The sequence below is a fragment of the Lepidochelys kempii genome, chromosome 3, assembly GCF_965140285.1.
Source record: "Lepidochelys kempii isolate rLepKem1 chromosome 3, rLepKem1.hap1, whole genome shotgun sequence".
Classification (NCBI taxonomy): Eukaryota; Metazoa; Chordata; order Testudines; family Cheloniidae; genus Lepidochelys; species Lepidochelys kempii.
Window position 1 is genome coordinate 57,652,160 of NC_136382.1, and position 25,291 is coordinate 57,677,450.

The following is a 25,291-nucleotide window of genomic DNA, read 5'->3' on the forward strand; positions in this document are numbered from 1 at the left end:
CTTAAAATCGATTTCCTTACTGCACCCCCGACAAGGGGATTAGTGCTGAAATCGGCCTTGCCGGGTCAAATTTGGGGTACTGTGGACACAATTAGACAGTATTGGCCTCCGGGAGCTATCCCAGAGTACTCCATTGTGACCGCTCTGGACAGCACTCAACTCAGATGCACTGGCCAGGTAGACAGGAAAAGGCCCGCAAACTTTTGAATTTCAATTTCCCGTTTGGCCAGCATGGCAAGCTGCAGGAGACCATGCAGAGCTCATCAGCAAAGGTGACCATGATGGAGCCCCAGAATCGCAAAAGAGCTCCAGCATGGACCGAACGGGAGGTACGGGATCTGATCGCTGTATGGGGAGAGGAATCCGTGCTATCAGAACTCTGTTCCAGTTTTTGAAATGCCAAAACATTTGTCAAAATCTCCCAGGGCATGAACGACAGAGGCCATAACAGGGACCCGAAGCAGTGCCGCGTGAAACTTAAGGAGCTGAGGCAAGCCTACCAGAAAACCAGAGAAGCGAATGGCCGCTCCGGGTCAGAACCCAAAATATGCCGCTTCTAGGATGAGCTGCATGCCATTTTAGACTCCTTCAATGGAGATGGAGGCAACACGGAAGCAGGTTTTGGGGACGAGGAAGGATGATGATGATGATGATGATGAGGTTGTAGATAGCTCACAGCAAGCAAGTGGAGAAACCGGTTTTCCTGACAGCCAGGAACTGTTTCTCACCCTGGACCTGGAGCCAGTACCCCCCGAACCTACCCAAGGCTGCCTCCCGGACCTGCCAGGCGGAGAAGGTACCTCTGGTGAGTGTACCTTTTAAAATACTATACATGGTTCAAAAGCAAGCATGTTTAATGATTAATTTGCTCTGGCATTCGTTGCTCTCCTGGATGTACTCCCAAAGCCTTTGCAAAAGGTTTCTGGGGAGGGCAGCCTTATTCCGTCCACCATGGTAGGACACTTTACCACTCCAGGTTAGTAGCACGAACTCAGGAATCATTGTAGAACAAAGCATTGCAGCGTATGTTTGCTGCATTCAAACAACATCCGTTCTTTATCTCTCTGTGTCATCCTCAGGAGAGTGATATCATCCATGGTCACCTGGTTGAAATAGGGTGCTTTTCTTACGGGGACATTCAGAGGTGCCCGTTCCTGCTAGGCTGTTTGCCTGTGGCTGAACAGAAATGTTCCCCGCTGTTAGCCATGGTGAGGGGTAAGGGGCTAGCCACACGCTGGGGGGAGGCAAAATGCGACCTTGGAACGAAAGCACATGTGCTATGTATGTAATGTTAACAGCAAGGTTTACCGTGAAAGAGTGTACCCATTGTTCTATAAAATGTCCCTTTTTTTTCCTCCACCAGCTGCATGTGTTTCAAGGACCACAGGATCTTCTCCTTCAAAGAGGCTAGCGAAGATTAGAAGGCGAAAAAAAACGCACTCACGATGAAATGTTCTCTGAACTCCCACATTGACAGAGCACAGACGAATGCACAGAGGCAGACAACGTCAGAGTGCATGAAAGCACAAAATGACCAGGAGGAGAGGTGGCGGGCTGAAGAGATTAAGTGGCGGGCTGAAAAGAGGCCTGAAGCTGAAAGGTGGTGGCAGCGTGATGAGGGGAGGCGGGATTCAATGCTGAGGCTGATGGAGGATCAAACCAATATGCTCCAGTGTATGGTTGAGCTGCAGGAAAGGCAGCAGGAGCACAGACTGCTGCTACAGCCCCTGTGTAACCAACCGCCCTCCTCCCCAAGTTCCATAGCCTCCTCACCCAGACACCCAAGAACGCGGTGGGGGGACCTCTGACCACCCAGCCACTCCACCTCAAAGGATTGCCCAAGCAACAGAAAGCTGGTATTCAATAAGTTTTAAAGTTTTAAACTTTTAAAGTGCTGTGTGGCCTTGTCCTTCCCTCCTCCACGACCCCTCCTGGTGCTTCTCTCCTCCACCACCCCTCCTGGGCTACCTTGGTAGTTATCCCCCTATTTGTGTGATGAATTAATAAAGTAATTGTTGCTTCAATGAAGCAATAATGACTTTATTGCCTCTGCAAGCGGTGATCGAAGGGAAGAGGGGAGGGTGGTTAGCTTACAGGGAAGTAGAGTGAACCAAGGGGCGGGGGGTTTCATCAAGGAGAAAGAAACAGAACTGTCACACCGTAGCCTGGCCAGTCATGAAATTGGTTTTCAAAGCTTCTCTGATGCGCACCGTGCCCTCCTGTGCTCTTCTAACCGTCCTGGTGTCTGACTGTGCGTAACCAGAAGCCAGGTGATTTGCCTCAACCTCCCACCCTGCCATAAATGTCTTCCCCTTATTCTCACAGATATTGTGGAGTGTACAGCAAGCAGTAATAAGGGTGGGAATATTGGTTTCACTGAGGTCTAACCGAGTCAGTAAACTGCACCAGCGCGCTTTTAAACGTTCAAATGCACATTCTACCACCATAATGCACGTGCTCAGCCTGTAGTTGAACAGCTCCTGACTACTGTCCAGGCTTCTTGAGCCATGGCATTAAGGGGTAGGCTGGGTCCCCAAGGATAGCTATAGGCATTTCAACTTCCCCAACAGTTATTTTCTGGTCTGGGAATAAAGTCCCTTCCTGCAGCCTTTGAAACAGACCAGAGTTCCTGAAGATACGAGCGTCATGTACCTTTCCTGGCCATCCCACATTGATGTTGGTGAAACGTCCCTTGTGATCCACCAGTGCTTGCAGCACTATTGAAAAGTACCCCTTGCGGTTTATGTACTCACCGGCTTGGTGCTCCAGTGCCAAGATAGGGATATGGGTTCCGTCTATGGCCCCACCACAGTTAGGTAATCCCATTGCAGCAAAGCCATCCACTATGACCTGCACATTTCCCAGGGTCACTACCCTTGATAGCAGCAGATCTTTGATTGCGTTGGCTACTTGGATCACAGCAGCCCCCACAGTAGATTTGCCCACTCCAAATTGATTCCTGACTGACCAGTAGCTGTCTGGCATTGCAAGCTTCCACGGGGCTATTGCCTCTCGCTTCTCAACTGTGAGAGCTGCTCTCACCTTGGTATTCTTGCGCCTCAGGTCAGGGGAAAGCAAGTCACAAAGTTCCATGAAAGTGCCCTTAACGCATGCGAAAGTTTCGCAGCCACTGGGAATCATCCCTGACCTGCAACACTATGCAGTCCCACCAGTCTGTGCTTGTTTTCCAGGGCCCAGAATTGGCATTCCACAGCATAAACCTGCCCCATTAGAACCATGCCCACATTGCCAGGGCCCGTGCTTTGAGAGAAGTCTGTGTCCACGTCCTCATCATTCTTGTCACCGCGCTGACGTCGCCTACTCGCCCGGTTTCGCTTTGCCAGGTTCTGGTGCTGCATATACGGCTGGATAATGCATGTGGTGTTTAATGTGCTCCTAATTGCCAAAGTGATCTGAGCGGGCTCCATGCTTGCCGTGGTGTGGCGTCTGCACAGAAAAAAGGCACGGAACGATTGTCTGCCATTGCCCTTACGGAGGGAGGGGTGACTGACGACATGGCTTACAAGGTTGGCTTACAGGGAATTAAAAATCAACAAAGGGGGTGGCTTTGCGAGAAACAGAATGGCCCCCTCAAGGATAGAACTCAAAACCTCAAGGATAGAACTCAAAACTGGGTTTAGCAGGCTGTTGATTTCACGGAGGGAGGAGAAAATGAATACAAAACAAATCTGGTCTATTTCTTGTTTTGAGCCACTTCATCTATCTTTATACCTCTTGCTGGCAGCAGACCGTGCAGTACGATCGCTAGCCATCGTCATCTCCTGGGTGCTCGGCAGAAGACGGTGCAGTATGACTGCTGGCCATCATCTTCTGCTGGCTGCTGATTAAAAGACAGTGCACTGCTGGTTGTACTGAATCGCAAGGAGATGAAACTTAAAAGGGAAATGACCTGGCTGAGTCATTCCCATGTTTGCCCAGGCGCCCCTGACCTCATCGAGGTCGGTTAAAAGAGCACCCAGGACTGCGTCGATGACGGCTACCAGTCATACTGCACTGTCTGCTGCCAACGGCAATAAACTGCTGCTGTATAGCAATGCAGTACCGCGTCTGCCAGCACCCAGGAGACATACGGTGACGGTTAGCTGAGTGGGCTCCATGCTTGCCGTGGTATGGTGTTTGCACAGGTAACTCAAGAAAAAAAAGGTACAAAACGATTGTCTGCCCTTGCTTTCACGGAAGGAGGGAGGGAAGGGGGGCCTGATGATATTACCCAGAACCACCCACGACAATGTTTTAGCTCCATCAGGCACTGGGATTTCTACCCAGAATTCAAATGGGCGGCGGAGACTACGGGAACTGTGGGATAGCTACCCACAGTGCAATGCTCTGGAAGTCGATGGTTGCCTCGGTACTGTGGACACACTCCGCCGACTAAATGCACTTAGAGCATTTGTGTGGGGACACACACAATCGACTGTAAAAAACGCTTTCTACAAAACCGACTTCTATAAATTCGACCTAATTTCATAGTGTAGACATACCCCAAAACAGAGTAATTTTCTTTAAGAGTTTTACATAATAAAGGTAACTATTGCATTTGTAATTTAAACTCCAAGAGAGCAGAATAAAGGAGAATGCCCAGACACCCAAACTCCTCTTTAGAGCCACTCCTTGAAATTGAATAGTTTCCTTGAAAATTCCTTCCCTACCACACACACTCATGCCCTATAAAATGTGAGCACTGGGCTGCTCAGTCAGTGTCTTCTTTACTGGCAATATCATTGAAGTGCATGTTTGGTGATCAATGGCTCCATGTCTAGTTGGCAGCCGGTATCTAGCGGAGTGCCCCAAGGGTCGGTCCTGGGGCTGGTTTTGTTCAATATCTTCATAAATGATCTGGAGGATGGTGTGGATTGCACTCTCAGCAAGTTTGCAAATGACACTAAAATGGGAGGAGCGGTAGATATGCTGGAGGGTAGGGATAGGATACAGAGGGACCTAGACAAATTGGAGGATTGGGCCAAAAGAAATCTGATGAGGTTCAACAAGGACAAGTGCAGAGTCCAATGCACCGCTACAGACTAGGGACCAAATGGCTAGGCAGCAGTTCTGCGGAAAAGGACCTGGGGTGACAGTGGACGAGAAGCTGGATATGAGTCAGCAGTGTGCCCTTGTTGCCAAGAAGGCCAATGGCATTATGGGATGTATAAGTAGGGGCATAGCGAGCAGATCGAGGGACGTGATTGTCCCCCTCTATTCGACATTGGTGAGGCCTCATCTGGAGTACTGTGTCCAGTTTTGGGCCCCACACTACAAGAAGGATGTGGATAAATTGGAGAGAGTCCAGCGAAGGGCAACAAAAATGATTAGGGGTCTGGAACACATGACTTATGAGGAGAGGCTGAGGGAGCTGGGATTGTTTAGTCTGCAGAAGAGAAGAATGAGGGGGGATTTGATAGCTGCTTTTAACTACTTGAAAGGTGGATCCAAAGAGGATGGATCTAGACTATTCTCAGTGATAGCAGATGACAGGACAAGGAGTAATGGTCTCAAGTTGCAGTGGGAGAGGTTTAGGTTGGATATTAGGAAAGACTTTTTCACTAAGAGGGTTGTGAAACACTGGAATGCGTTACCTAGGGAGGTGGTGGAATCCCCTTCCTTAGAAATTTTTAAGGTCAGGCTTGACAAAGCCCTGGCTAGGATGATTTAGTTGGGATTGGTCCTGCTCTGGACAGGGGATTGGACTAGATGGCCTCCAGAGGTCCCTTCCAACTCTGTTATTCTATGATTCTAATCTAGACCATCCCTGGTGGGTGTTTGTCTAACCTCTTCCTAAAAACCTCCAATGATGAGGATTCTACAACCTTCCTTGGAAACCAATTCCAGCTCTTAACTAGCCTGATGTTTAGAAAGTTTTTCCTAATATCTAACCTAAGTCTCCCCTGCTACAGATTAAGCCCATTTCTTCTTGTCCTACCTTCGGTGGACAGGGAGAACAATTGATCACAGTCTTCTTTATAATATCTCTTAACATATTTGAAGACTTATCTGGTTCCCCTTCAGTCTCCCAAGACTAAACATGCTCTTCTCCCCGCCCCCTTTTTAAAAACCTTTCCTCATAGGTCAGGTTTTCTAAACCTTTGCTCATTTTTTTCTCTCCTCTGGACTCTCCGATTTGTCCACATCTTTCCTAAAGTGCTGCACCCAAAACTGGACACAGATCTCAAGCCGAGGTATTACCAGCACAAAGCAGACTGGGACAATTACCTCCTGTGTCTTATATATGACACCCCTGTTAATACATCCCAGAATATTATGTCCCAACTGCATCATGTTGGCTCATATTCAATTTGTGTTCACAAATTCACTATTATCCCCAGATGCTTGTCAGCAATATTACTGCCTAACGTGTTCTTTCCCTGTTTTGGCTTGTGTTCCTTTCCCATTATTTTTAATATTAACTGTGTAAAGCATCTGGTCACAGTTAATCTTTGAATGAGGACTGAAGCAAAATAGGCATTAAACACCTCAGCCTTCTTGGTGTCATCCATAATTAGCTCTCCTTCCCCACTAAGTAGAGGGCCTACACTTTCCTTCATTTTTCTCTTGTTTCTACTGTATTTATAGATACTTTTCTTATTGCGTTTTATGTCCCTTGTTAGGTGCAACTCATTTCGTGCCCTAGCCTTTCTGATTTTATCCCTACACGCTTGCACTATTCTTTTGTACTCATCCTTAGCAATGTGTACGTTTCCACTTTTTGTAGGATTCCTTCTTGATTTTCAGATCACTGAAAAGTCTACAACCATTGAACTGAATTTCTCTCCTCTAACTCTCTCCCGAGTTCTCTCCAACCCAGATTCTCACTTCTCCACTTAACACGGCTCCCACCACGGTCTCTAACAACCTCTTCTTGTAGGTCTCAAGGCTTCTAGTCTATTGTCATCGTCCTTAATCTCTTGGCTGCTTTAAATACCACTGATCAGAGACTTCTTGAAATCCTGTTGTACCCCTCTTCCACACCGTACTTCCAGCTTCTGTGACCATCTACATCTGGTTCTCCTATGTCTCTGGTTATTTCCTCAGCATTTCCTTCAATTGACTCTCCTTCCCCTCCTCCCACAACTTCCACTATCTGTGGAGTCTCTTGGGGCTTAGTCCTTTGGGCCCACTTTCTCTCGCCTCCCCACCTCCCACTTCAGAAGATCTTAACTGTCCACATGGCTTACTCACAGATCTCTCCCTCCACTTCTGGAGAATCTCCTACATCCAATCCTGAATCACAGTTTGGATCTCTGATGTGGCTCCTTGTCAATTCAACAATTAAATTAACTAAAACTAAACTCATCATTCCTCTACAAGTCTCCCCACTCACCAATTCTATTGACAATACCATCATCCTCCAAGTCACTGAGAATCATAACATATCAGTTATCTTTAACTCTGCCTTTTCCCTGGGCATCAAGGCTGCAACCAAGTCTTGCTGCTTCTTCCTCCCTAACATATTCAACATAACATATTCAAGATCTAGCCTTTTATCTGGACATATTGCTTACTGTAATCCAGGCACTTGTTTTCCCTCTTGACTTCCACAATTTCCTCCTCTCTGCCATTTCTGACATCCACCTTGCCCCCTTCAATCTATTCAAAGTTGTGCTGCTAAGATTATCTCCTTGGTTGATTGCTCTGTTCTTGTGGCCCCACCTACCTCTTTGAACCCATTACAAAAATTTCAAGGTTCTTATACTCACATTTAAGGCCCTTTACAACAGTGCCTCTCTCTGCTCATCCACACATTGCAACCTGTCTCCTCTGCTCTACTAATGAAGTCAGCCACAAATCACCTGTCAGTTCCTCTTCCAGCTTTCACAAGCATATGTTTCCATGCCATCCCATATCCATGGAACTAAAGCCGCTACCCTGCCTTCATTCAACTCTATCCTCAAGGCCTACTTCTATCATAATACTTAATGGGAAACTTAACTCAATGGCTAAGTAGAAGGCTAGCAGCGATTATTCATCCTATTTTGTTTATAATTAAAATAAGAATGAAAAGACGGACAACTCAAAGCCATCTACTGTAATGTAGACAGCTAATTTATGCAATGTGTTCTTATGGTTAACCTCTTTCTCTCTCCCTCTCTTCCTCCAATTATCTTTGTTGTAGTTTGTCTTAAAATTAGATTGGAATCTGTGTCCTGAAGAGCTTGTCTCTTATAGTGTGTTGTACAGCTCCTAGTACACTGTACAGCACTGATCCTGACTAGAGCCTCCAAGCACTACTGAAATATAAATAAAACAAACTAAATGAACAGCAAGCCTGCAAATCTACATTAAAGCTGTGTGCTAAAGCATGGATTAGTGATGTTGTGTCAAATATAGATCCCACTTCTTTGACCTCAGAGATATGGCTTTGAAACAGTGCTGGTGCTAGGCATAAGTAGACAAAGCAATTGTGTAGGGCCCCCTAATTACTTTTTTAATGTGTGTTGTGTGTATTCCTGCTTAGGGCCCCCAAACTAGTTTGAATAAGTATGTCAATATAAGTATCGCGTCCAGGAATATTAACTCCTTTATAACACAGAACTACAGTAAGGGTCAAATGTCTTCTTGGTCATTTATTTTTATATAAATATATAGGGAAATACTAAATATATTTTCTTCTGAGAAAGGAAACTGACAAAAGGAATATGCGTTAAAACAGAACTAGGGTTATCTAAACAAATTTAATACACAGATAAATGTTAAAATTTAAGATGAGATATTCAAAATATAAGTGCTTTTCCTGGCAATTTCAATTGAGAATGAGCTTCTGACCCAGTTTTATTTTTCCTTTCTTACCTATGATGAAGTTATGACTTTGCTAACTATAACCCCAATTCTGTGAACTGTTTTGTGCAGCTGAACCCCTGGAGTTTTACGCAAACATAGGGATCCACAAGCACAGGACTTGTAATTGTCTTAAAGCCAGTTTGTTTGTTTTAGAGTCCATTTAATGTTGACTTTTTGTTTGTTTTGGGGGAAGGGGAAGAAATATCATTAGATTTTATTTTTAAAAAATATTTATACGAGACGCAACATGGTATATGAGCCACAAAAACCAGTCCAATGAAATGCTGCCATTTCCCCCGTATTTTGTTAAAAATGTTGCTCTTCTCCAAGAATGCCGAGTTTTGAATTCTTACTTTACTGTTACAGCCAGTATATTTCTCCCTTTCGAAATTTTGCAAGCTTCACTTTCCTAAAAGGCTTCATTTGAAATTCTATATGAACTATCAAAGATAAGCTAAATACACAGACTCCTCTTATAAAGACCTGATATATGAGCCATACAGTATAAACACTTAGCTGTATGAAACCTACTTTTAGCCTAAACACTTAAAGTTGAGCAAGCATTTTTCTAAGTCAAAGTTCTCACCTTCACTATAATAGTTCAGTGTTCCAGGAATTCCTATTTCATCTAAGATTTTACTGGTTTACATTTCACATCATTTCCTTTAAAAAAAAACAAAACATCTATGAACTATTACTAGATATTTTATAGAGACATTTCAAGATACATTAAAAGTCAGACATTTTCACTCTTACTGTTTTAATTCCATGTCTCTGAAACAGACAGAAACCTAGCACACTAAAGGTTTTAAAAGACTGCTATGCTTAGGTGTCAAACATTTCTTGACGTCTGTGACAGCTGGCAGCTGCAAACATCCGACTGAAAGCCCCATCTGCTGCTTCACAGCTTCCAGTCGAGGATGTTTACAGTCGCTCACTGTCAACAGCAATACACACTCCTTAGCTGTTTACTTCACATCATTATCCAACAGGAGGATCCAAGCAAGTTGCTTAAGAAAACTGGTACAACCTCTCTCCATGTTGCCATATTGCTACATGCAAATGTACAAAGTAGCCTGTTTTCACACATTTTTATTAATAAGATAACTTATGACTTCTAGTGGAATAGTTTGAAACATAGGTATATTTAATACTCAAATGTTATATAATTTAAATATGTCTGTTTTACATATGGTATAGAATTACAGTAAAGATTTATGGAAGAAGTGACTTGCATGCTCTGTTGCAACTTATTGTGAGTCCAAGATACTAATAGAACAGTCATGGTGGTGTTTATTATTGCATTACTATGCAATCCACTAAGTTCACTTATCAGTAACATAAAACTTTTCAGTAAATATAGTGACAGATCTTTTATTAGCCACTGAAACAGAAGATCTAATTTTAAGACTGTTTTAATATAATGATGGGATTGGCTTTCTTCCTTTCTGCAAAGAGGAATGGAAGAAGCTATGTGATCTTAAAATTAACTTATCCAACCTTTGCTCCAGAATGACTGCAGAAGATAACTGGGCGCGGGGGAGGGAGTTAGCATGCTCTGTGAAAACTTATGTAAAGTTTAAATGGGTAATAAAACTTTACTAATTTACTGTTTTGGATAACCAGTTGCCATTAAATCACAGAGTTATCAGAATTACAGTATTTACCACAGAACAAAAAACACAACAATATCTGACATAACGAGTCTCAGTGGTGCAGTTTTGCAGTTGGTTTCTTCATCCTAACTCCTGTTTTCTTATGCAGATAATGAAGGGGGAAAACAGAAGATTAAGAACTCAACTATTTTTCCAAATTAATTCAAAACCATAGAGAATCAGTTACGTGATTAAAGTGGCATAAGTAGGAAGTTATTTTCCTTGGAACTTGCCTTAAAATGAAGTTATATAGCAAACTAACTAGTTTATGGGAAGAATATAGCTGCTTGGAATGCAAAAATCTGTGGTTTTTTAAAAAAAACAAATGTGAAGAATCCTCATAAATCACTATTTCAAAACACAGGGGTTATATTTTCTATACTAAGGTTAAGAAAGTTAATCTTCCAGGCAGCAGGTGAAAACAAGCATAATTATGTTGAGGTCTTTCCCTTTATTCACTACCAACTTTGAGCTATTAAAACTTGCTAAGGAACCACATTTTCTCAATGGGTCAAGTCACTAAGGGAACAAAGCAAACTTTATTAACGCTGTGGCAATTCTACATTCCAGGAATTCTTAGCACTTGGCAGCCGTACACTCCAGACCAGAGAGATTGATCCTCCCTCTACATAGCAGAATGACCAAGACTAACTTTGTGAAATTCTCACTAAGATGCTCACTTCAGCGAGTTACAGATAGAATTACTTAATAAATCCCTTTGTAGAGTCTATAGAGCAAAACAAAGGCTAAGAAAATATTTCCTTGATTATGGACTCTTAAAAACTCTTGTAAAATGTAATCCAAGCAGAAAACGAGTGAACACACACCGTACAACACAATGCACACTGAGTGCAGAACTAGATATAATTCAGTGATAGCAGAGGGCAAAGATTTCAGTTTAATTACACCTTGTCACAAACTGAAGATTAATAAATTTACAGATAGAAGGCTAATCTAATATCTACAATTCATTAATAGAAAAAATGTGGGGGTGAGGTGTGGGAAGAGAAAGATTAACAAGATCTTAGTTGTTTGAATTCATTAGATGAAGGACACGGTGTCACAACAATACATTGTATCATTTTCCTCATGTATAGTTCCCTTTCAACTATTGCAAGAAACAGATTAGATCTATATTAAAGTCAAAGCAAGGTCACATCTAAAATGTGAGCCAGTTTTACCAGTAAAGTAATGTCCATTTATGCAAGACAATTTAAGATTAGGTGTTTCCACTATATGATAATTTTCCAATTTATATTATGCACAATTTGTATACTGTAAAGTAATTCATTTAGCAGGATAATGTAACATTTACAGCATTAAATAAAATGTGTTAAAAGACAGAAATATCAGGTAATTAAAGCTTTTTATGTATTAGTGGTGTAGATGCAGAGATTCTGAATGGCCATGACTGAGAAATTAAAGAGAGTGTTCCAACAGGCTAATACACTTTTGGGATGGTCTTCATAAACTTGTGCCTTTATGTTCACATCTTAGCATGATAACTTTCCATATTACCAGTGGTAGTACAACTAAGGAAGTTTTGGTCATAAGCCCATTGAGTTTTTCACAGAACAACAAATAAAAATTATATGAATTATCTGGTGAAGGAGGTATAGAAGGGCAAGAGAGAATTGTTATTAAAAAAAGGCAACACAAAACTGTCACTCAAATTATACTCATGATACAATTGAAAGTTAGCTGGGCAACTAAAATGGCTTCACTTTTCTACCACCAGAAGCATGGATAGAATGACGCAGGCAAATGCATAAAGGTAAATTATAGTAATTCAGTTAAATTAATCTAATGTCAAAATGCTAACAAAATAAATAATACAAACCAAAACATGTAGAATTTACAAGACCCATGATAAAAAAAAGTCACTCCTTCGCATGTTGCAACCCATTCCCCAACAGTATGTTGTCTACTTATTACAACTTATGTGGACAGAGACTTTGTTCTCATATTTAACATTAATCCAAAGTTCTTCATCCTTCCATTTCTATCACATAGAGTATAGGCAAGGATAAGTGAGAAATTACAACTTAATTTGGTATTCACTTTTTCTGTGAGACAGTGCACTATTTGTTGGTAGCTTTTATTCCCAACTCTGAGATGTTTGTGCCTGTTCTGAAATGCCTTTCACTCAGTATTTTAGAGCTGTGGGTTGATATGCAGATTCCAATGCATTGAGCAAACATGAGTGCAGTTGCAGTCAGGTGAAATTCAGCACAGTATTTTCCATCTCACTTTGGTAAAGTGACAGTTCAGACATCTTAATAGGAAAGATTTATCTGTTTCCCAAAATACAACTTGAACAACACTTAGTGCTTTATGTCAGATGCCTCCCCATATTGTCTGATGTAAGTTTCACTTTTTAATGTGGTTTATTTAGGAGGGTGAATAATATACTGAGTTATATACAAGTCTTAAAACAATAATCTCCATGTGGAAATATTTGGGGGGGGAGCAAAAACCCAGGAACTTACTTGTTGGGTCCAATTCTTCCCATTTCAACTTCCATTATAATTTATTTAAGCTGCACACTCAATCAGGGAACACCACACTGCATGGCCATTAAGAGAAGATTCCTGGAAATTCAAGACATGAACTGTATTATACATTTACAAAAATTAGTTGAATGGATTATTGTAATTACAGAAGCTCAGTTAGGATTTCATATCATCTGGCTCCCATCATTAAAATTGTTTTCTAGAAGTGAATTAAAACAAGTTTGAAGTCAAATAGTTGGATTGGAGAGCAAGTGTCACTTTACTGTTCTATGTTTTAGAACACTACATTAGGAAATTGACTTATTGGCTGATAATGGTTGTCCGAAACTGACTCCCCTGGCCTCCTTCAGCAGGTGTTGAAAAAGATTTAACTGCTTGTGTAGAAACAGTTTTAGGACCGTTTCAGAAAGCTTACAAGACCCAATTGGGCACAAGACTAAAGTAAGTGATAATACCACACAGATCTAGTGCCAATACCTGCTAAGAAAACCTATCAATTCTTAAAATATTTTTAGGAAATTTATACATAAAGTTTTCCTAGCCACTCAAGAGGTTTCCAGGTAAACTCACTCTGCATCTATGATCTGTGACAGAAGTATCCACAATGAAGTGGATGCAATTTTCATGTGGTAATGTGAAATAGCAAGTTGCTGTGGCTAGTAGTTTGGAGTAGGGAAATGGTTATTCCTGAAGTTGCACACTCAGCAGCTGGTTCCTATCTTCAGTACTTCTGGTGGAACTGTTACAAAGAGAAGAAACACAATTACTGAAATGCCACTATTGAGTACCTTGCAAACTTTTTTCAGTAAATTGACTAAAGGTAGATACAGGTTTCCCAGATTTGCTATCTGCCCCAGTAAATTGTAGTCTTTGGCTTTGAAATCTGTCTACACTGTAAGCTAGAGGTGTCCCCTGTCTGTGTAACCGTACTCTCAGTAGCTCTCATCAAGCCAGTGTGAGTATCCACAGCAGTGTAGCTTTGGCAGCACTGTTGGCAGAGCCGTGCCAAGTACATACCTACCGGTTTTAGTAACTCGACCGCTGCCAACAGAGTACAGCAGCTATATTGCTATTTATACTTGCATTAGCTCGATGAGCGCTACTGTGAATATGCATACACAAGCAGGGAAGTCACACACCCCTTGCTTGCCTAAAACTGAACAGAGAAACAGTGAGGAAACAAGTACAGGCACAGCAGGATTATATACCGTATATACTCGTTCGTTAACCCATTCGTTTATAAGCCAACTCCACCAAGATAGATAGGTAAAAATAGTAAAAACTGTATGACCTTTTCATAAGCTGACCCTATATTTCAGGGGTTGGCAAACTTTGGCTCCCGGCCCATCAGGGTAAGCCACTGGCGGGTCAGGATGTTTTGTTTACCTGGAGCATTCGCAGGCACAGAGCCCCTCAGCTCCCAGTGGCCGGGGTTTGCCATTCCCAGCCACTGCAGATGCTCCAAGTAAACATATTTTCTGCACGTTATATTTTGTGAAATGTATGGGTCAAATGTCATGCAGATCTGCAGCACTGCTCTTTTGGTATTCTTTTCAAGGCAATCTAGTCCACTAAACAAAGCCATTGCAACTTTAAAAGGCTGCAGTATTGACATCAATAAATGGGTCGGCAAACTTTGGCTCCCAGCCTGTCAGGGTAAGCCAGGTCGGGATGTTTTGTTTACCTGGAGCGTCTGAGGCATGGAGCCCCTCAGCTCCCTGTGGCCGCGGTTCGCCATTCCCAGCCAACAGTGCCACTTCCTGCAGCTCCCATTGCTTGGGAACGGCGAACCGCAGCCACAGGGAGTGGAGGGGCTCCATGCTTGTAGACGCTCCAGGTAAACAAAATTACAATGTATTAAATATTCAATTCAATGATTTCATAGAGTTCAAAAAAATCATCAAATTTTGGTTTAGACCCGTTTATAAGCCAACCCCCGCTCTTTGATGCATCACTTTTTTACCTAAAATATTCGGCTTATGAACGAGTATATACACTAGATTAAGTTTATTTCTTTTTCCACATTAACCTAATTTCATTAATGTAAATTATTTACATCAGAAGCACTAACTATGATACTGAAATTACAGAAAATATCTTTGAGAATTGAGCTCACTTCATTTTAAGCTTTCCTTTCTACTTTTCTTACATCCCTCCTTTTGTGTCTTCAGCCCACAGCATCCCACATTTGGGCTTCAGACAGTTGAGAAGCACAGTCAGGGCTGAAAAAAACCCCACTGGCCCACAGCAAATAGACAGCTTTCCCAATGTCATTTTCTGCAGAAACTAAACTTTGATTTTTGAAAAATTAAGTTTCTAGCCCTTAAGATTGAGAATAAAGCCTTCTAAATGCAAATCTGGGATAAATTAATGAAATTCTTTATTACTAAGCCTGCAGACAGGTAGTTCCAGGGCTTCTCCTACTGCTCAGAGCTGTCCCTGGCTGAAGTGAGTGAAAACCAACCACTATATTTTCAGAGTTGTTTTTCCAGATTCCTGTGAGCAGCATTTAAAGTGACAAGAATCAAATCAATTTCATTCTACTGCTGTCTGAGACAGCCTGGAGCAGCCACAAGAGGAGGCAGATCCAAAAAACTGACACTTGAGGCAGGTAAGAGTGGCAAAGATACATGCCTCTATTGCAGCAACTATGAGTACAGCTGGGCAGGAAACAGTTTGCACAATTTCAAAAAGTTTTACCATCCCCTATCAGATGAAGAGCTGAAATTTCAAATTTTCACACACTGAAAAGCCAATTAAAAAAAAATTGGATCAGATCAAATGAAACATTGTGAATTTCAAAACATGTTTTGATTTTAAACTTTTGTTTCAAAATTTAAGTTACACAACAGTGTAAAAACAAAAAAAAATGAAGTCATTCCTAACCAAAAAAATGTTTACATTTCAAGTATCAAAAAAATTTGGTTTTGACCAAAAAAACCTTAATCTTCCCATGAAAAGGTTTTGCTTCAATGAACTGGCATTTTTCTACAGTAAAAAGTTTCATCCAAAAATTCCTGACCAGCTCTAACCAGGAACCTGGGGAAGGGGGAAAGTAACAGAGAAGCCCCAACAACTGTTGAAACCACTGAGAAGGGAGCAGGGAAACTGGGGCTGGGGTCAGCTGGAATATTGCTTATTTCTTCTGAAAGCCAGAGAAGAGGCAGAGAGAGCTACATCAAGTTACAGACACCTACTAGCACGAGTTTCATACAAAAGATGGAGCCACCCAAGGGGAGTTCAAGATCTGTAGTCAGAAGAATCCCAACTCCCTCCTATATAGGAATTTGTCCCTAGGGAGTAGAACACCTGCTCTTTCATTGCCATTTCTGGCCAGTAAATTTTTTCTCTGGTTATTAGGGTCAGGTAAGCATGTCCAGGTCCTACAGGTGCCTGGATAAATATATGAGGGAAGAACCGATGGGATAAGTTAGAACAGAAAAATATGGGAGCAAGGGAAGGTGGGGGGGGGGAGAGTTTTTAGGAGAAGATGACAGTAGAGAAAACACAGTATAGGGACAAAGAATTAAAAAGGTGATAGAAGGAAAGAAGAAAAGGGAGAAACAAGAGCGCTCATGATGATCCACTGTGAACATACAACAAAAGCAAGAAAAATGTAGCAAATATGACCTGTTAAATAACACTCAAATATATTTTACAAATTTCACCAGTATTCAGTGAATAATAACAAACACCTTTTGTAAAACACAGCCAGCTCCAGGTGAGCAAACGCTATACAGAAAATACATTAGATGAATATAGATGGAATTCACTGAATATATTCAATAATTTTTTTTTCTGCTGTTTGATCAGTCCTATCAGTAAGTTAACATTAAATAATAAATTTGATTTACGTCTACAGTTCACTACAGAACACATGAACGGTACAAAATTGTTTTAGTCTTTTAAATTTCAAGGATTGGGCACAGATAGTTTTCACTCTGGTAGGTATGTGTTAGGTGACTATTTCAAGCCCTAGGTATGGTTAAATATTGACATACCTCTGTAGAAGAAAACTGAGGCCTAAGACTCCTTTACACCACTCTACCAGAGAAAAAGGTCTAGTGGGCTAGAGCGCTAATTTATGGTTGGGGAGACGCTCATGCAAGTCATTGCTCCACTAGACTTTCCATGTGACCACGGGCAAGTCACTTGGGGAAAGAAGCGAAGCACAGAAGCATATCTTCAAACTAGGGATAGTACATCCCTACCTCACAGGGTTGTTGGGAGGATAAATATATTACAGATTGTGAAGTGCTCAGATACTCCTGTAATGGGGGCCATATGAGCACATAAGATAAGAGCCTTTAATGAGGCAAAAGGTAGCCTCTAGGTGTACTCAATGAAGGACAGCCTCCCTAGATGGCATAAAGCTGCCACAATGATGTCAGCCCCCACATAGTAGCATTCCAGGGCAGGGAGTGGGCAACTGCAGAGTGCCCCGTGCTTTAACTAGTTTTGGCTTCCCACTGCCTGGAGACAGCTCTAAATTTGCATCAGGCAGGCCCCTGGCTTCCCCATGAAGAGAGAGAACACAAAGTGGTGTAAAGCACCTTTGCCTCTCCATTGCCACTCTTCCTGTGCAGAAACAGAGAGCAGGAATGCCTAGACACCTAGGAACAATTAGCTCAAATCACGGCAGGGTCTAGTTAGTCTCAAATGATTAGATATTGATAAGCTGACTTCCACTCTATTACTGTACAGAGATCTTTTTAGTCAAGATCTTAACAAGCAGAGATCTGTGGGGATTTCACAGATCCCATAGCATTTTTGTAAGAGCAAGATTTTGAACTAATGCTTTTAGTCCAACTTTTCTCACTAAAAAGTAGTGCAATGTATTAGCTGGTTGCTAACTTCACACCCATCGTATTTATGTACCAGTTTGTGCCACACAACAGGAAATCTTGGGCATTGCACTGACAAAGCAATTCAACTATTTTCTGGGTGTTCTGCACAAACTATAATCAATAAAACCACATAATAAAGTGGTTTTATAAGAGGCTTGTTTATAAGGAAGTGCATAGCTAAAATATGGGAACATTCTTGTTCTTAAAGAAGCACAAGTCATAGTAAATGAACTCTAATTGTCATCAAATATAGAGTGGGGTATTCACTGCAAGCCAAACCTGCTTGAATTCTAGCTCTCAGTTGCTTTATGAAGGATTCCCTGTTCCTGGGTATCAATATTGCATTGAGGCGAGCAGGGTGAAGAGAAGTACACCTAAAAGCCAGTTAACGCCTGTATGTTCCTGTGGTTGGTAATTAAATACCGTGACCCAGGGGACAAAGTGTTGACATTTATTGCCTGGGTCATGGACCTGAAATCCTGTTAATGTTATACCTTTAAAGTTCCTATTACCTCCAGTGCAATTACTGATTAAAGAGTTACTTCTTATAGCTTTTCTAGAAGTAGAGGAAAATGTAACTGAGTCAAAAAGTTATATGTTTAAAGAAAAAAAAGCACCAGTTAAAAGATCCCTACTAGACCAACTATCTTAGGAAAAGGGGTTTAGCTATTTAAATAGCCCTAACTATGTCTTATTTAAGTGGCCTAACTTGCCCTCTGTGCACTAGTTAGTATGCAATTCTCACATTTCCCCCAGTACCGACACATTGGAATTTTAAACCAGGAAGGGGTGAGTAAAAAGGTCAAGTGAGCCTTCATTTTTTTAAATGTCATGTTCTTATCCAGTCACTGGAGGTCAGAATTATCTGGTTTATTTCCTCTCTTCTTACTCCAGCCCTTCCCCCACTGGTTATAACTTGCAGACACAGCACTTAAAGTATCCTCTTAATATTTCAGATATTTTCTTCCTACTCTCTGAAAGCCCAGTGTAAACTCTAAAGAACAACTACTATACATTTTAGATCTATTGTAGTAACGTGATAAAGAATTATGAAGGATGACATAAGAACTGTGTTGTTGTTGAATGGCAGAACAATGGCTCAATGATTAGAGCTGGGAAAGGCAGGGTCAACAGACTCCTTCTTTTCCTGACTTTGCCAGTGAGTTAATATAACAATACAAAAGGGGCCCTTTGAGCTCTAAATGCTGTACAAATGCATAAGAAATGTGGAGATTTCCAAAGCTAACTAAGGGATTTGTCCTCACTTTGAAATTGTGTGTTGTGTGGTGGAGTGTACTAGTTGGCTTTGAAAACCTTGACCCTGTTCCCTTCCCCAAAGGGCTTACAATTTATATATGGCCCTCATCATAGTAGTATCTGAGTACCTGATGTTATTAATGGATTTGTCCTCGAAACACTGCAGTGGTGTAGTGAAGTATCATCTCCATTTTACAGACATGAAACTGAGGTACAGGGTAGGTTAAGTCAGTGGTTCTCCACCAGGGTACACAAAGGTCTTCCATGATGTACATCAACTTAAAAATTTCATACAGACAAAATGAGAAAGTAATTTTTCAGTAGTAGTGTGCTGTGACACTTTTATAGTTTTATATCTGATTTTGTTAGCAAGTAGTTTTTAAGTGAGGTGAAACTTGGGGTACACAAGACAAATCAGACTCGTGAAAGGGGTACAGTAGTCTGGAAAGGTTGAGAACCACTGGGTTAAGTGAGACTTCTCCTAGGTTACAGAAGAAATCTGTGGCTGAATCAAGAATTGAACCCAAGTTTCCTGAGTCCAAATCAATAATGCTCACTTGGTAAGAGTGCTTCCAGATCCTTGGTTGAAAGGGCGTTCTAAATGCAAAAAATTAGTACCATTTAAAAAAACAATGAAACCTTTTTCTAATGTAACTGTTAGTTAATATATACTGGTAAGTAATTTATAGAGGGTTTTCTTCATTAAGGGCTTGTCCGCACAGCCCTGCAGTCAGGATTACCGGGGTGTGAATTCTAGAAAGAGGAGTTTGTTAGTTTCACCTAATTCCTAAAAGGTAGCTCACAAAATCACCCCACAATATTATCTCCCAACAATAGCAGTCAGAGGCTTTGATAGCAAATGATTTTAAAAGATTTGTGTTAGACACACAATCAACATAGGTCTGACTGGTGTTTTGGTTAAAAAAAAAACCGAACAGGGCACTAAGATATATTCACTTCTATTTTGAGGAAATACCTGTCAGTCATGATTTTATCACTTGCATATCTTGCAAGTCTCCTGCTGCTTGCATGGAAAGAATACTATCCTCAGGCACAGGAAAATGTGGTACATTTTGCCATTTTCCATCTTGTACTAGAAACTTTTTAACTCAGGCAGAGCATGAAGTGTTAGGAATTATTTTTAAACTATTCATTCAACAGGAGGCCCTCCTGAGAAATAGGACTTTACTCCAGTTATACAACCTTACATACTTCAGTGAAATTTATATTAGTTTTGCCAGTCCTTATTCTGGCAAAGCTCACATCAGCCTCACGGTGAGGACTGTAGGATCATCCTCCTTAGCTGCATTTGTATAATCCAGGAGTACTACAAAACGAAAGTATATCAGTTATGGAGTACAGAGAATTTTAGCTCATCCTTCCATAGACACCAACATGATTAAACTAAGTTACTTGGGGTTTTTGTCAATTTATTTCATCAACTTCACCAAAATACAGACACACTATAGTTTTATTTTAGTGTTTCACCTAGATCACTAGTGATGTGGTAAATTAATTACCTATCAGAACTTTCTGATCTGTAAGGTATTTTTTTAAAATAAATCTTGTGTGTGTGTTGATCCTCTTTCCCACCGAGAGTCCCTGCACAGAGTGAAGTATTCAGGGGTCTGCCTGCACCCATGCAGTAGCAAGATTGAAACTTAAGAACGAGCCTGAAAAACCAATTTCTGATTTTGCAATGTACACAGCCTATTCAGGATCAAGTGTTCTGGGTTTTCCTTTTTTCAGCATCAAGAAAATAGTTTAGAAATCCATACAATCACCACTCTCTTTTGGAGCCCAATCTTTTTAAGTACAGTCTTACATTGAATTAATCAATTAATTTTCAATGGTAGTGTCCCAGAGATGAAGGGCTATTGATATTAGGAACGACAGGTATTAGATTTCACTGTCTGCATTTACATGGTTAATGCTTTTCTTACCATAAAGAAAGATTACTTGTAAAACTGGATACGCAAGAACACAAGAAAAGAAAATTTAGCTCTAATCTACAAACTACACAAAAATCCCAGAAACGCTAAGACATACAGCAGGAGATATTACCTCGGTTACAAATCTGGCCTTTAGAACATAGATATAATAGAAATTAATCCTCAATTAGATCCCTTACTAGCAGCTTCTCAGTAATATTGCTATTTTGAGTATCTGTACAATTTTTGGTTAAAAACAGTCCTGTGACTAAGAGCCATAATGCAGTAGTAAGAGTTTTATCTCACATATACTACTATTAGCATTTAGATCTAAGTTTTTTCAAAACCAACCTTTTATATTCAGAATTTTATTATTAAGACAACTAGATTTTACTTTAAAAAGACGCTAACGTGAAGGTTTATACAGCAAATATTGAAACCCTGCATTTAAATTTGTGCTAGACAAATATAACCTTCAAACCTTTCAAGGTTACCTTTCCCTATTTGAAAATGCTTCAGGAAAGAGAAAAAATGCAGTTTAAGGAGACAAGAATTTCCATTACTCTCTAACTAGAGGCCACACCCTACACAACAATTAATGACATGAAAGAATTTTGATTCAAAACTCTACAACAAGTATCCAGCCTGAGGCAAAGTAAAACTTTTTCATTTTCAGAGAAGAAAAGAAACTCTTACTCAATAAGTAGCAATTATGCTGTAGAATTTATATGCTGAGCACGACTGAATGTAAGAACACGAGAGCAGTCAACCATAGCTTCAGCGCTTTGAGTATGATTAACAGAATGAACTTTAAAAGGTCAATTAAATGTCAACAAATTTTAGAGAGAGATTCTTCTTAAATTTGGTCAATGTGTAATGGCACCCTCTAAATCAGTAATGTCATCTTTACATTTAAATTCTACACAACCTAAATTTATGTATGCACATATAGGATAGATAAATACTAATTAATCTACAGAAAATAAGTTATGTTGTTGGCTTTAATACGACTAAACTGTCTGTCTTTTATTAGTTTAATCAAGTACACTGAGACACCCTTTTTTCATTTCTTTCTAATCCTCAAGGAGAAAAAACAGTTTGTTTCACAGGATGAAAGCCTAGTAAATTACAACATTAGAACGAAGAGGCCTTCTGAGAACACAACTAGTACGTTAGGTGGCTGTAACTTTTGAAGAACATAACTCTGTCACAAGTTTGGAAAAAGAGACTGTGACCACAATAATAAATAATGATTTTAAAAAGATCACATATGTATTTTATTTTGCCTCTTCACTGTCACTTATCTTCATAGGTAAGTTTTTAGTGGCTAGAGATTCTGGGAACATCTTAAAGCTGGATTTTCAGTGGATCGGTGTTCAACGCTTTCTGAAAATCAGGCACCTAATGGCATCTCAAATTGGATACCCAAAATCACTGGTCATTTTTGAAATTGTAGGCCTTTATCTATTCGTACAAGGCCTAGCACAATGGGGGACAAACCCTGATTAGTCTCAGGAAACTACTGTCGCAAAAACAATCATATCAATACCAGTTTTCATCAGCAAGACTTTCAAAATACAGTTAAAATAAAAGATAAATATATAAATTAAAAGATTTTTATGGGTGAATGAGGGGACAACAGAGGGAGACAGTGCAGAGTCACTTTTTCTGTAATTAAAAAGGGATACAGTTTTCTGTAACGGCACTTGATAGAACTACATAATGATGCATTACACATTCCTCCACAGGCACGTTTTAATTCCTAACATAAATAATGGATTTGAAGAAAGGATGTTGCTGCACATACTAATCTGACAAAAAAAGAAAACACTCCAGAGGGTTTGAGAACAGTCAAGATTAGTTTACATGGTCAACAATCACATGACAGCAGTATTAAACTTTGAAGTAAATGTATACAAGTAGAATTACTTTGAAAATGTAAGAAAATACTTTCCAGAGTTAGAGATCTGATGTATTCAGAGGAGCAGCCGTGTTAGTCTGTGTCCGCAAAAAGAAGAGGACGACTTGTGGCACCTTAAAGACTAACCAATTTATTTGAGCATAAGCTTTCCTGAGCTACAGCTCACTTCATCAGACTGTATGCATTCGATGAAGTGAACTGTAGCTCAGGAAAGCTTATGCTCAAATAAATTGGTTAGTCTCTAAGGTGCCACAAGTCCTCCTTTTCTTTTTGTAGATCTGATGTAGTTTATCTTGAGGGTTTTTTTGCACACTGATGTTGCCTGTGCATGCCCACTCCCATAAATTATTTTTAAAAAAATAATTTAACTTTTAATTATTTTAAATGAGGCATGGTTAGATTATTTTTCCTCTGGATGGTTATCTACACAAACTAACATCTGTTAAGAATATGTTACTATGGTACCTCAGAGGATCAAAGTCACAGATGATTTTAAGTTTGGTCATATTTTAGTAAAGCTATGTTTAACGCAGATAAATACTAGACATAATTAAAGTTACAAAACACAAGTATGCAGATATCAGCTATCCTTAAGACTGAAATTACACAATCATTTAAAGCAGCTCTTCAAATTGTTTTCAAGCCTTCCTTAAACTCAGACACTTTCAGCTAAGTATAAGGATATAGTAATGTCTATGGGTCAGGCATCAAAGGACATTGGAGTTCAAAATATAGTTGCTACACGTAATTTCTTTCTACCTGCTCCCGTTTTTGTTCCTGCCAGAAAACAGAAAACTCCTGTATGCAGTGCAGAGTAAACCAGAGCTGGGGGCAAAAAGCAGGCGAGGGTGGGTTGAAGTACCAGTCGCTGCACCTGCAGATCTCACTCCAGCGGCGTCCTGTTCAGCAGCACTTGCGAGTAGTGTTACAGCGCGGGGCAGGCTGGAACCAAACCACAACAGATGAGACCCAGCAGACAGGTTGCTCCTACCTCTGGGGTCACCTCTGGAGTTCGCCCCCGCTGCTCTGCCCGGCAGAGAAGGGGCAGGCAGGGAAGCAGCCCGGGCCACCGGCAGTCCAGACCCGAGAGGGGGATCAGAGGCGCCCACTCGCCCCAGCCGCATTTCAGACAAGTTGCAAACGCCCTGCAGAAAAGTTCCCAGGCGCCGCGGCTGCTTCTCCGGCTGCAGCGGCGGCTCCGCTGCCCCCTCCCCGAGGGAAGCCGGTCACCCAAGCGGAGCTCAGACGGCCAGAGCCGCCCGCGCCCGCCTCAGGTGGGAGAGCACCGGCCAAGGGCGGCCGGGCGGGGGACGAGGCCGCCGTCCCCGGGAAACGCCTCTCAGGGCGAGTCCCAGCGCGGGCTGGCGGGACTGGTGCCTGCTCCCGGCCAGGGCAGGTCCGGGGCGCGCCTGCCCGCCCTCCCCCGCCGCCCAGAGCAGCGGCACGCCCAGGGCTGGTCCAGAGGAGCGAGCAGCGCCCCCTCTCCCTACCTGGGCCAGCTCCCGACGGGCTGCAGCCCAAGCTCCCAGCGAAGTTCCCGGCTCCAGCAAAGTTCCCGTAGACAGGGGGGCTGCTCGGCTGTGGGGCGCACTGCGGCTCAGCCCCGCCCCCTCGGGAAGGAGAGGGGACAGGAGTGGGAGCCACTTACCCGGACCAGGGGTGGGGAGGAGGCGCCCAGCCCTGGGAAAACAGCCCCCTCCCTCGGGAGCCGGGCGGCAGCTGGGCCAGAGGGGGCTGGGCATTGTCCTCCCTCCCCGGAGCGTCCTTCGGGCGGGCGGGCGGGCGAGCGCAGCTGCCGTCGGCTCAGACTCCTCCTTCCCTCGCCATGTTCTTTGTGTGTGTCGCTTTGGCCATTTCCCCCGACAGCGGCGGGCCTGGCAGCTCCAGCTCCAGCTCCCCTCAGCGGAGCCCCCAGCAGCAGCGAGAGGCGGGGGTGAGCCGCCGGAGACATAACAGCTGCCCGAGCCGCAGGTGACTGGGCATGACTCCGCTCCCCCACTCCCAATAAACCAAAGGGGATTCCGTCCCCTCCATCCTGACTCCTCCAATTAGCTCACGGGGAAGGGGGCAAGACAAGCCAATGAAATGCCAGCAAGCCCGGAGAGTCCCATTAGGATGAGCCAATAGAAGGGAGAGAGGAGGCTGCAGATCCGCCCCCACACAGCTCCATTCTGAAATAAACCAGCTGTGGCCAGATGTGCAGAACAGCTGGGAGGAAGTAGACCAAGGCATTCGCAGTAAGCTGTCGGTTTGCAAACCTTTCTGCATAGAGGGACAGTGGTGGTGGGGTTGTAAAGCAACTTTCCCGAAATGTAACAGCCACTTCGGTAAGGAGTTGTACTAAAAATGCATTATGTATAAATTCTTTATTAAG

The 25,291-nt window shown here is 42.0% G+C and overlaps 1 long non-coding RNA gene across 6 annotated transcripts in view; it reads right to left on the reverse strand.

Moving 5' to 3' along the window:
• The window catches only part of LOC140908700 (uncharacterized), a 51,394-nt gene extending 26,463 nt beyond the window's left edge, over positions 1-24,931 (reverse strand). For 3 of the 6 annotated variants that reach the window (XR_012157965.2, XR_012157961.2, XR_012157964.2), the window contains exons 1-3: positions 23,677-24,399; positions 13,532-13,700; positions 12,938-13,039 (exon numbers count right to left, since the gene is read on the reverse strand). This is a non-coding gene — a long non-coding RNA (uncharacterized LOC140908700). Of the gene's footprint in view, positions 1-9,379; positions 9,457-12,937; positions 13,040-13,531; positions 13,701-23,676; positions 24,400-24,565 lie in introns of those variants that run through there. The other 3 variants (XR_012157963.2, XR_012157962.2, XR_012157966.2) reach the window with 2 other exon arrangements.
• Positions 24,932-25,291: the final 360 nt, after the last annotated feature.